Genomic DNA, 12,304 nt, shown 5'->3' with positions numbered 1-12,304 from the left:
ATATGAAATCATCCATCATTCTTACTGTGTTACATCATACCCAGCAACCTGCACATAGCTTTCATATTGCACACCATATTCTATGATATTCTAACACGCAACCCTTTTGCTCAAGTTTCTTGCCCGTAACACCTTGCTTGCTTGGCTTCGAGTCAAGTATGAAAAGCTTACTCAATGCCATAAGAAATGTCTTCACCCTGCCATGTTATATCTGACACTCATGTTGTAATCTCATAACTTCATCTACAATCTTCTTCAGTTCAAGATTATCTACTGGTTTTAATTGAAAATCAAATCTAAGTGAATGTATGTGTGCGTATGTATGCAAATCATTGAAGTGTATACAAGGTGTATTGCAAAAATCTATCTTGATATTATATATATTATACATCATTGGAGCTTTACATATGGGTTTTTACACACCTCGATGTAGCGGTCAGTTTTGATTCAGAGTCGGAACAGTTGTAGTTGTATTCTTTACACTGTAGAGGAAGATACCAACATCATCACATTCCCGATGTAGCATTTTGTCTTTAAGGACAAATTCATTCATAAATCTAAATATTGATTACTAAACTGAGATTTTTATCCTAAGCCAAACTTTTGACAGTGTTCTCTCTGGAGCATCCTCAAGCAGCATTGGTGCTACTCTTGGAGTTTTCATATTCTCTAGATCTGACATCTGTATTCATATATTTATAATTGAGATATGACTATAGTATCCTAATTTGTTTTAAAGTTGATTTTATCTTTAATTACTTATACAGTCAACTGTCTTGTGTTATAGAATCAGATATTAGTAGAAATGCATTTAAAATGCTTGATATGCATTTTTAATTTAAATTATCTTTGTACTGTGTAGCACAAGTTAATTAGTAAGTGAAGTTTCATTGACACTTTTCACTTGCAAATTCTTTAAGTTTTTGGCATTTAAAAAAACAAAACAACAAATATTGTTTTTATTCTCCAAGGCCCTGACTGCAGTTAAATGGATGTTATTGCCACTCTGTCTGAAGATGAACCTGTCTTGATTTATCTTTTGATGTCAACTGGTGTGTGTGTGTGTGTGTATGTGTTGTTTAAATTAAGTGTAAAAGCGATGTGCTTTGTAACATAGTCTAGAGCTTTTCATTGTACATTTGGCTAATGAATTTGTGTGTACCTGAGAGAGTGAGATAGAATACTCCCCCCCCCCCACCTCCACCACTGCCATTGCTAGTTGCAAAGGTTTTATTTTTTTTACCTATTTTTATCTGTGTGTATGTATATGTGTGTGTGTATATATATATATATATATATATATAGATTATGTGTGTGTGACATAATATGGCTGATGTAACAATTCTAACAAGCATTTGATTCAGGTATTGCAGTTCTTTTTTTTTTTTCCTTAAGGTATTTTGGTACATCAGAAAACTTCACTATGTACAGTATATTTTTGAACTTGTCATTGGTTCTAAACTTGTATTAGCCACCATCACAATCTAGATAGCAGTGCAGAGTGAAAGCAGATCTTTCTTATTTCTCTTCCATCATATCTTCAACTTTACTCTTTCATTGTATTTTCTTAACATTAACTAAACACACCTTGACTATTGTCACTCCATCATCACTTCATCTCTCTCTCTCTCCCTCAAAACATTTTACCATCTCACAACAAAATCACTCTCAGCTACCACCATCAGCTCTGACTATCATTAATACTGCTACAACTAATAATATTACTGCTATTATTACTTCTACTCCTACTGCCACCTCTAACACCACTATTTATTTATTCCAATAATGATTGTATTGGGTTACTTTGAAATCTAGTCATCGGAAACTGTCCAAAAGTTATGCATTAATCACATAAGTGAATTGTTATAGACACCCAGTTTTATTATTCTTTAATATTCACACATACTGTGTGTGTGTACACACACACACACACACACAAACAAATGTGTATTTATACAGCCTTGTATGTATGTAAATACATATACAGATTCATGTGTGTGTGTAAAGTATGTGTATGTATGTATGTGTGTGTGTGTGTGTATATATATATATATATATATAAAATATATAGTTACATATATAATTCATTTGAATATCATTCATAAGTACACCTATTCATGCACACGCATACACACAGTACAAAGATTGTAGTTTTAGTTTGTTTTTATTTATTTATGATTTTTTTCATCTTCTGTTTTGTTTTTTTATTTATTTATTTCTTTTTATTTGTAAATCAAAAATCAATACTGCTTGGAACAAAAACAGAAATGGATTTCAAAAAAAAAAAATTAAAATAAAAACCAAAAAAGTTACAATAAAACTGGAGATATAAAAAAAAAACCAATAACAGCAAAAAAACCCCACCATGCTTAAAGTCAATTTTTTTTTCCTTCCTTATCATGTCTCTAACTGGCCATTTACAAACTGACAAAACAACAACATCTACAGTATATATATAATAAAATCCAATGAAACGAAATAAAAACAAAAAACAAAACTTGCTGTTGGTTCATGGGAATTATTTTGTTACAACTCCATGGTAACAAGGAAATGTTTAATTACATAAGTGATTATTGTATTTTTCTTTTGTTCTTTTTAGATTTTAATTATCTTTGAGTTGATTTGTTTGCTTTTTTAAAAATGACAATAAATGAAGTCTGTGTGAGAATTTGTATGTGTGTGTGTGATTAGTACAAAGAGTATTTAATACATGCATGTACACACACACACACACATGTCAAGTTTTTTAGGAATACTGAGTTGAAAAACCCTTTGAGAAAAAGTTGAAGGTTGCTTGTGGGACTTGAACCCACACCTCCTGTAGACATGACAAGTGTTCTGCCCCTGGACTAAAGTAATCCTTTGAACATCTGTATCCATTTCAGAAACCATTTTTACCAGTGAGAATTCTATGTTGCTGACATTATAAGAATTTAGAAATTTCAAGAACATGAAATTCTTTTAGTTTATACACACCCTCTGGTGCAGGCATGGCTGTTCGGTTAAGAAGCTGTCTTTGCAACCAAGTGGTTTTGGGTTCAGTCCCACTGTGCAGCACCTTGGGTAAGTGTCTTCTATAATCCCAAGCCAACCAATGCCATGTGAGTGAATTTGGTAAACAGAAACTGTGGAAGCCTATCATATATATGTGTGTGTGTGTGTGTGTATGTTTGGCCTCCTTCCGTTGCTTGACAACCAGGGTTGGTTTGTTCCAGTAACTTAGCAGATATGAAGGTACAATTCATAGCTGTATCATAAGTGATGTTCTTCATGTACATTTGTTAGAAGTCTCAGTTTTAAATCTGTGTGCGTGTCTTGAAATATGAATTAGAAGCAGTGCTAGTGTTGTAAAAATTATCAGCCACATATACTCAATGTATTTGTCTCACTTTTTTGCCAGCAGGCTACAGGTTAGCATGGTAGGGATGACTCCCCTCAAAACGAGATGTTAAAATCCATGAAAGTCATAGACAGGCGAGACAATCTATCTCAAATTCAAGAGCAATGGACATTGATGTTTTACCATTTTTGTGGCTTATCACATTCCTGAACCGACCTGGAGGCAGACTGAATCACTAATCCATGGCTATATACAAATAGTGTAAAAGCCATTTGCCAGTATGCCTTAATGGTGTATACATAAGAATAAATTCAAATATGAATTAGAAGCAGCGTTAATGTTATAAGCATTATCGACCACATATTCAATGTATGCACTTTGCTTGTTTGCCAGTAGGCTGCAAATTGGCATGGTGGAGATGACTCCTTCAAAGTACCAGGGTGTTAAAACACATGAAAGTCATAGATTAGCGAGTCAATTCACCCCAAGTCCCATTCAGAAGTGTTGGACATCAAATTTCTGCCGTTTTTGTGGCTTAGCCTCACATACCTGAATTGCCAGTCAATGACAATATACATTGTAAAAACCATTTGTTGGTATACCTTGACAATGCATACATAAGAATAGATTGAGATATGAATTAGAAGCAGTGCTAATGTAAACACTATTGAACACATTCTCTGTGTATGTGCTTCGCTTTTTTGCCAGTAGGCTGCGACTTAGTGCAGTGGGAATTACTCTCTGAAAGCACTGGGTGTTAAAACACCTGAACAGTATAAACAGGTGTGTATATATATATATATATCGAAGTAAGCACATAAAATGTGCAACAAAGTGGAAAAAAGAGTACTCAAATACCAGAGGTAGAGTAATATGCTTTATTTAAAAGCAGCAGAAATATAACAAAAGACTGTTACTCTGAGTTTCATGTTCCCGTTCATCTAACAAAACTGTCCAATGAACGGGAACGTGAAACTCAGAGTAACAGTCTTTTGTTATATTTCTGCTGCTTTTAAATAAAGCATATATATATATATATATATGTGTGTGTGTGTGTTCATATTTAAAGATGGATATATATTAATTACGCTTAGTTGCTTTTATTGAAACAGTTCCCTATACATGATTGAAATTATAGATCTGATTAAAAAAAAAAAAACCTTTGTCTCAATCTAACTGTCAGATGTTGTGAGATCATTAGAGTGTTAGTAATGAGATAGGAGAAATAGTGATGGGTTGTAGACCCAAAGAAGTTATAGGGACACTTTTGGGTGACCATATGACAAATCTCTGTCACTAACATTACTTTGTATTGACCTTGGAGCTGCTACATGTTTGGTTTACCTTCTATAAATATGATCATTCCACAGACCACACCTCCACTCATGTTTGAAAAAAGTTCATATTTGGTAATGAGGTCAGGTCTTTCATTTCTTAGACAGGAAAAAGATGACGATCATGTCTGCTTGATCAAGGCTGACCTGGGGCTAAACTACTACTACTACCACCTTCACCTCACCTTCATTAAGAATATTTCAGTGAATTATTTTCATTATTAATATCACCAACATGATTTTCTATGTGGTTGTTAGACTTGCTAGAAGTAGCAGGCAAATTGCCATCAAACCACATCCTACCATTTTAGAAAGCAGGCACATCAGATAATGTAGTCCAAGGTACATTATTGCCTTTTATCACAGTTCTGTTTAATCAGGACTAAAATGCAGTTAAGCAATACCAGCAATAACATCATTTTCTTTTAATATGCTTACCAAGGGATGCAGCCATCGAATGTAAGGTATTTCACAATTGCCACAGTCGTCACAGCTATCAACACCATCATCAACCTGACTATTGCTGTCTCTGTCATATGACCACAAATAGTACTAATGCACTCACCACTACCACTATATCCATCATTCCCAGATCACCAACTACCTTCCCTCTTCCTTTACACAATAAGCTTGTCTGTATCACTACTGTATACTCTGCCACAGTGCACTACTCCATCTTCTTAGTATCAGCAATTAAACTCAAGCCCATATTCTTATATTTATTCCCGCCCATGCTCTGCAGCCTTGGTGTTTCTCTTAACCTTTTTGATACCACCCCATCTAAGACTACTCCCTGGTTCTATGATACAAACTTTCTGCTATAGAGTGTTTCTAAATTAAAACCTTCCATCAAAATGTCAATGTTAATTTGCATTTCAAGCACCAGCTTAATAATGAGACAATTATTTTACTAAATACTTCCACTATTTTAAAAATTGGCTGAACCAAAAGCAGTGTGTTTCAACAAATATAGCAACAGAAGTTTGTTTCAACCTTGGGCTCCTATTTCTCTCAGAAGATGCATGCACACTTACTTTACAGAGCAACACCTCAGATGTATCAAAGTAAAAATGATCAGACCTTGTACAAAATGCAGGGGAAAAAAACTGACAGAAATAGTAGTGAATGGCAGAAATCAAAGAACACTAGTTCAGATACCTTGGATTATCTTAATGATATCACTTTACATTCATATCCTGTCATGATCAACTTTGTTTTCCATCTTTAAAGTCAATAAAGTACCAAATATAGTACAGCTTATTACCTGGGGGTTATTTGCTATAAGTGTGAGAAAAGTGCTACATTTTCAATCCCCACAGTGCCTAGTCTTCAAAGCTCCAGCATTCTTGGCACAATTGGGAAGCTTGTCCAACTGTGATGAGATACTACTCTGCTGTGATGCCTTCTCCCATACCAGATAGTTTAATTTTAATGTGCTGTCATCATGCCTTTATTACTTTGTGTTAACACCTGCCCACCTAAAGTGCAACACCATTGTGCAATGAGTGTCAAATACAGTTCACTCTCACTAGCATCACTGTCCCTTGCTTTGCTTGTAATGCTTATGCCTTTGAGGAATACATGACTGTTGCAGCTCCCTGTTTCTTCTCCCTGTCTTTAAAAACTGATGCTCGAGGATAGAAGTAAACAAAAAATAATAAATCTGGTTTTAATATTCCTGACTGAAGGTAAGACTTGAGCTAACACTTCAGAAGTATATGAACGTTACAATTTATTTTAAAAATTATAACAATGAAATGTAATCATTTTATTTATCATTTAACTGCTAAATGGTTTCCTGAAATATACATAAGATCTGTAATTCCTAAGATATCACTCCCCCCAACTTGCTCTATTAAAGTTGGCCTTGAGCTTAATCAAAAGTAATCATTATTTTTATTGTTATCATTGGGGGTAATTTGGCAGAATTTGGAGAGTACCAGACAAAAGACCTACCTTTATATTCTGAGTTAAAATCTCAAAATCAGTGAGCCAATAAGTATTTGTTGCAATGCTGGGTTTGCTTTAGTCAACTCCTTTCTCACCCCACCAAGTTTATCACCTTGCGACAGCGTTAGAAAACATCATCATCATCAATATGGTGAATGGCAGAAACAGTAGCATTCCAGATTAAATGCCTTGCAATATTTATGGTATTCAAGGCAGTGAGCTGGCAGAAACATTTGAACGCGGGGCGAAATGCTTCGCGGTTATTTCCTCTGCCGCTACGTTCTGAGTTCAAATTCCGCCAAGGTCAACTTTGCCTTTCATCCTTTCGGGGTCGATTAAATAAGTACCAGTTACGCACTGGGGATCGATGTAATCGACTTAATCCCTTTGTCTGTCCTTGTTTGTTCCCTCTATGTTTAGCTCCCTGTGGGCAATAAAGAAATAAATATTTATGGTATTTTACAATTTTTGAGTTAAAATCCATCAGGATCAGTCAACTTTGCTTATCAAATCCCTCAGCATTTCCTCATTATCAAGGATGTGTCCATTTCTGTGATTTTTTTCACCACTCTATGGCTATTTGGTAGTAAACTGGGTCAGTGTAAAGAAGAAGCTGCAAGTTCAATCCTCATAGTGATCAACTTTCAAAGCCCTAATATCAAAATTGTGTTGAGACAGTGGGGGAAACCTGTTCAATTCTAGAGGGATTCTCGTCCTACTGACTGCTGTAGTCTTCTATGATGCTTTCTCTCAAAGCACAAAGACCAATGGCAGCCTGTGACACTACTTTGGTAGCTGTTATTTTTAGTTTTGCTGGGTTCTCACTGAAATCTTCCCAAGGAACAAACTTGATGGGTTTAGCGATTGCCAATGTTTTGGCCATGGAACAGACTGTGGAGGTACACATTACCACAGCCAGTAACTGAAATACTCCATGCATTTGGTATATTCACATGCCAGATGAAATAAAAAAATACAGCACAAATGCAAAGTTAAATCTATCGCGCCTTCTTCCTAAAACATTTGTGGTTTATTCTAATGATAGAAAAGTGCTTGTTTTGTCTATCATCTGCTCAACATCCCACCTTCTTCTACTGTAATTTCACCTTCATCTACTCAAACTGCCCTGTTTTTTTGTTTTGTTTTTTGCTGAAAGAAAGCTATTTTGGTTGGAGTATTTTAAAAATTTTCTTTTCTCCCTCAATTGCTGTCATGTCTTCACTATGTGAAAACCAGTCTGAATCAGCCAACATCATGTCTTAATAATTTAAAAAACCTCCACTATGACCCTACCTTCTCACACTGAAACAAAAATTTTAAAAAAATAAAAATAAATAAATAAACGTTTTCCCTATTTCTCTAGACACACAAATCTCCCCGGTCCGAACATGATTTGCCCCACCCCCCTCCATTTTTCAATGTGTTGAAAAGAAAATTTAAAGTTGCTGAAATAATAAATGAAATAAATAAAAATATATCTTCTTTTACTTATACATACATATATATATATATATATTTTTTGTGTGTGTTGTTTGTCTCAATCTTCATTATAATGAAATAACAGAGTGAGTTAAGTAATTAATTAACGATAGTTATCCCACCTAGAAATGTTAGCAGGAATCAGATTAGGGAAGCAATAGAAAGATTGTGTGTTTTATTATGAGGTTAGAGGTTAACTAATATTTCATTAATGAGATCTTTCGCCAGAAGTGGTTTTACTTAGCCTGAGTCAGCTCTGATCAAGATTTAAGATCAAAAGCATCATCCTACCTTTTTTTTTTTCAGCCTAGAAGCAGCCAATCAGGATCACTTCAGCATTTTTCTGTTCTAAGACTGCAGGGTTTGATTTGAAGGAGATTTGAACAGTATTTCTAGCAGGTTAAACAATCAAGAAGCTCCATACTGGCACATTTTAACAGAATAGAATGGTATTGTATTACAGACCTAAATCTTGTTATGAAATCTTTTGGGAACATCACATATTTTTTTTTTTTTTTTTTTTTTTTTTTTTTTTAATTTTATTATTATTATTATTATTATTATTATTATTATTATTATTATTATTATTATTATTATTATTATTATTATTATTATTATTATTATTATTATTATTATTATTATTATTATTATTATTATTATTATTATTATTATTATTATTAATAATAATAATAATAATAATAATAATAATAATAATAATAATAATAATAATAAGGTGGCAAGCTGGCAGAATCATTAGCATGCTGGAGAAAATACTTAGCAGTATTTTGCCCGTTGCTATGTTCTGAGTTCAAATTCTGCCAAGGTTGACTTTGCCTTTCATCCTTTTGGGGTCGATAAATTAAGTACCAGTGAAATTCTGGGGGTCGATGTAATTGACCGGTCCCTTCCCCCAAAACTTCAGGCCTTGTGCCTGTAATAGAAAGGATTATTATTATTATTATTTAAGGCAGTGAGCTGGCAGAATTGTTAGCATACTGGACGAAACACTTAGCAGTATTTTGCCTGTTGCTACATTCTGAATTCAAACTCTGCTGAGGTCTACTTTGCCTTTTTTTCTCTTGGAGTCAATAAATTAAGTATCAGTGAAATACTGGGGTCGATGTAATCAACTAGTCCCCTCCTCCTAAATTTCAGGCCTTGTGCCTATAGTAGAAAGGATTATTATTATTATTATCATCATTTAAGGCGGCGAGCTGGCAGAATCACTAGCATACTGGGCAAAATGCTGAGCGGTATTTTGTCTGCCACTGTGTTCTAAGTTCAAATTATGCATAGGTTGACTTTGCTTTCATCTTTTCGGGGCTGATAAATTAAGTACCAGTTGAGTACTGGGGTCGATATAATCAACTAGTCCCCTCCCCCAAATTTCAGGCCTTGTCACTACAGTAGAAAGGATTATTATTATTATTGCAGCAATCTGGCAGAATCATTAGCACTTCGGGCGAAATGCTTAGCGATATTTCATTTATCTTTACTTTCTGAGTTTGAATTCTGCCATGGTCAACATTGCCTTTCATCCTTTCAGGGTCGATAAGATAAGTACCAGTTGAGCACTGGTGGTGGGTGGGGGAGGTCAATGTAATCGGCTTAATCCATCCGTTGAAACTGCTGGCCTTGTGCCAAATATATTATATTCTCTTCTACACTAGGCGCAAGGCCTGAAATTTTGAGGGAGGGAAGCCAGTCGATTAGATCAACTCCAGTACGCAAATGGTACTTAATTTATCGACCCCGAAAGGATGAAAGGCAAAGCCGACTTCGGCAGAATTTGAACTCAGAACATAAAAAGACAGATGAAAATATATTATTATTATTATTATTAAGGTGGCAAGCTAGGAGAATTTTTAGAACGACGGAAACAATTCCTAAAGGCATTTCTTCTTGCTTTACGTTCTTGAGTTCAAATGTCGCCTGAGGTTGTCTTTGCTTGTTTCAGAGTTGATAAAGTGAGAACCAGTTTGATGCAATCAACTAGCTCCTCCCAACAAAATTTATGGCATTGTGCCTATACAGTAATCCCTCACCATATCATGGTTCACCTATCGTGGTTTATTATTTAAGCTTACATCAATTCCTCCATGGTGTTGTTTTGCATCTATAATAAAATAGATATATACAAATTATAAAAATAATTAAAAAAGTGTACAGCACAATAATGTTTCTACTTCATGGATTTTCACCTATCACCAGGGAGTGGGTGGTAGAACATAACACCCGCAATAGTCGAGAGATTACTGTAGCAGAAAGGATTGTTATTATTTTGAAGATAGTGAGCAGGCAGAATCATTACTGCATCAGACAAAATGTGACATTTCTTCTGACTTTATATGCATTGAATTCAAAATCCATCCAAGATCAGCTTTGCTTTTCATCCTTCCAGAATCAATAGACTCAAGTCAAATACTGAGATCAATTTAATCCACTAATCCTCACCTTCAAAATTTTGGACCCCAAAACAATTGAGGACTGGCAGAATCATTAGAGCACCAGATAAAAAAATCCAAGTAACATTTCTTCTGGCTCTCTACATCTTAAGTTCAAATCCTACTCAGATCAGTTTTGTCTTTCATCCTTCTGGAGTCGATAAAATAAAGTACTATGGGTAATACATTTGACAAGACACTCCCTAACAAATCTCAGGCCTTGTGCCGATGTTATGGTGGCAGGTAGGGTGGAATTTAGTCACAACTGTTTATGGACCAAGTTCAACTGCTTTTTATCCTTTCAGAGTTCAGTAAAATAAAATACAAGTCATGTATTGGGTTTGGTATCATTAACTGTTTCCTCCCACTAAAATGTGGGGCCTTGTGCTTATGTTGTAAGAAACTTTTTTTTCTTCTTCTAATTTTGTCAGAAGACCAGCAATTTTAAGGGGAGGGGCAAGACGATTACATGAACTCCAGTTCTTGACTATTATTTTATCAACCCCAAAGAATGAAAGGAAAAGTCAACCTAAGTATAATTTGAACTCAGACTCTGTTAGAAGAAATGGTACTAAAAATACTTCATTTTGTCTGATACCCTTACAATTCTGCCAGCTCACCATCTTATGTTAAAAACTAATATGATAATAAGTTCAAAGTGGCAAAATGACAGAGTTTTTAGCAAACTGAGCAAAATACTTTGAGATATTTTGTCTGTCTTTACATTCTGAGTTCAAATTCTGCCAGGGTCAACTTTGCCTTTTGTCCTTTTAGGAGTCAATAAAATAAGTACCAGTTGAGCAGTGGTGTCAATGCAATTGATTTACCCAACTCCCAGAAATTGCTGGCCTTGTGCCAAAATTTGAAACCAAGATTATAAGGTCAGTGAAGTAGATTTCTTTGTTCCTATTTGAGAAGATTTAAAAAGACAAAGGATGATTCAACACCATTCAGATCAGTTCTTTCCTCATCTTAGATGCATTTCTCTCAGCTCACCTAACTGTATGCATTCCTATTCTGTTATATTGTCTGATTTCAGATAGTCCTGGGGTTGATTTTATCTGTAGTACCTTTGCTTTACCTATAACACCAACCACAAGGCATAATTGAAGAATTGGCCCCTTATCCACACCAACTATAGAATTTACAGGACAGAACTCCACCATACTATCTCTTTCCCAACTGCTAAAAGATTGAGAAGATGGAGAAATTTTTCCCTAAGGAAGATAACAGGATGCCCCATGCAATGAACTTAGTGGACAGTTGGATCCTTCCTATTCAAAGATAACTTATTGATGTAGGAATATTTGTGATCATGGAAGCAGCAAGAAATAGTAGCCAGATTCCCTTAAATCACAGCCTAGTATCTTCAAAAATGATAATGTGGTCTTACATACAAGGAGTAGGATTGGTCATGGGTCTTCTCAGTCAGGGATGATCTGGGGCTAAACAACATCCTCGATCAGGTCTGCTTGCAGGATGACAGCACTGTGAAGTCTGTGGGAATTTACTTTAATGTGACATGACTTGGGTGCCTTGTAGGGTCAGAGATTTTTCTCTGAAATAAAAGAAAAATATGATGCTCAACAGGTCTATATTGTGACTCAGAAATAATCCTTTATAGAATAAGCAAAGGAAAAAGTTCCAACTACCTTGACTGACTACTTCATATCTGGATTATTTGTTAATTTATGTTGTTGTTTAGTAGTGTTTAGGAAAAATAATCACAATGACATTAATAAAAACTGGAAATACCA

General features: G+C 34.9%; 1 long non-coding RNA gene across 1 annotated transcript; it reads left to right on the top strand.

Annotated features, from left to right (window-relative positions):
* The first annotated feature begins 2,885 nt into the window (after window positions 1-2,885).
* LOC106870957 (uncharacterized) lies at window positions 2,886-11,428 on the top strand. The gene is made up of 3 exons (XR_008264120.2): window positions 2,886-3,063; window positions 8,410-8,552; window positions 11,322-11,428. It is a non-coding gene; the product is annotated as an uncharacterized LOC106870957 (long non-coding RNA).
* Window positions 11,429-12,304: the final 876 nt, after the last annotated feature.

The sequence above is a fragment of the Octopus bimaculoides genome, chromosome 5 (genome assembly GCF_046866305.1).
Source record: "Octopus bimaculoides isolate indiv1 chromosome 5, ASM4686630v1, whole genome shotgun sequence".
Lineage (NCBI taxonomy): Eukaryota > Metazoa > Mollusca > Cephalopoda > Octopoda > Octopodidae > Octopus > Octopus bimaculoides.
This window is presented reverse-complemented; position numbering and strand designations above follow the sequence as displayed.